At 45.6% G+C, this 766-nt stretch overlaps 1 non-coding gene across 1 annotated transcript; it reads right to left on the bottom strand.

The window, feature by feature from the left end:
• LOC117722134 (small nucleolar RNA SNORA33) lies at window positions 1-128 on the bottom strand. Its single transcript, XR_004608519.1, has one exon. It is a non-coding gene; the product is annotated as a small nucleolar RNA SNORA33 (small nucleolar RNA).
• Between the last annotated feature and the right edge of the window lie 638 nt (window positions 129-766).

Raw genomic sequence — 766 nt, 5'->3', positions numbered from 1 at the left:
CACTGTAGCCATTTTCAGGGACCTTGAAGACTTCAGCTTTCCTTAAGGCTTGTATCATGGCATCATTATTACCAGCCTTTATAAATTTCTGCAGAAACATTGACATACGCAGATTAATTAGCTGGCTTTTGTTTGGCTTGATATTTTCTCTGGTGCCATATCCTTGTAGACTTCACAGTAGAGCATATATATATTCAGTCCGTGGGCATCGTGTTCGTGAACTTCACCTCATTCTTCCTAGATTCGCTGCCTGTGAACCACCTCTCCGCTTTCTGGGGACAGAAGGGACACACCTATAGGTACTCTGTCCTCCTGGATTCTAAAGAGAAGCCCAGAAGTATGGATGAGGGGGGGACACTTGCTGGGGAAGGTCTGTATCACAAGGTCTTGTTTTGACACACGTGTGTACATGGAAGAGTTCCTAACTGACGGGCGTCTCCTGCCGAAGATTCCCTCGGGCGTCACAGGGATCCCTTTCGGTTTAATTGGAGGGAGGATTTGTGTTTACTCTTCCTGTCTGTTTTTACCTGTTCTATTGGTAGAGGAGACATTAACTATGTGACTGACTATCAGGTGTCACATTCACAGAAAGTCTGTATCCGTTCTCAATGCAACCCTGAGAGTACATCTCTCTCATCTGTAAACACTACATCTTCAGCAGCCTAAGATATCTCAAAAGTTCTTCCCAAGAGCTGACATCTACCAAGGGCTGGTCCTGCCTTGTCTCTGATAAGACTGACTATGCCCTCAGCAGGTCAGTTGTCAA

Source organism: Arvicanthis niloticus, chromosome 16 (assembly GCF_011762505.2).
Source record: "Arvicanthis niloticus isolate mArvNil1 chromosome 16, mArvNil1.pat.X, whole genome shotgun sequence".
Classification (NCBI taxonomy): Eukaryota; Metazoa; Chordata; class Mammalia; order Rodentia; family Muridae; genus Arvicanthis; species Arvicanthis niloticus.
This window is presented reverse-complemented; position numbering and strand designations above follow the sequence as displayed.